Raw genomic sequence first — 229 nt, forward strand, 5'->3', positions numbered from 1 at the left:
TAGTCATCTGTTCTATTTCTACCACTTTCAGTTTTCTCCACCAGATTTCAAAATCTCTTATTTTGAGACATCCTACCATATTTCCTCACTGTTTCACCTAGAGGAATTCCAGAAGACCCAAACTTTTGTGATCACTATATGTTGCACATCAACCGCACGTTCTTCCAGGCCCAGTTCTGTGTCTAAAACACAGATCTGAAGGCAGCTGTCGGAACAGCCACGGCACAAC

Source organism: Apaloderma vittatum, unplaced genomic scaffold, assembly GCF_000703405.1.
Source record: "Apaloderma vittatum isolate BGI_N311 unplaced genomic scaffold, ASM70340v1 scaffold22472, whole genome shotgun sequence".
Classification (NCBI taxonomy): Eukaryota; Metazoa; Chordata; class Aves; order Trogoniformes; family Trogonidae; genus Apaloderma; species Apaloderma vittatum.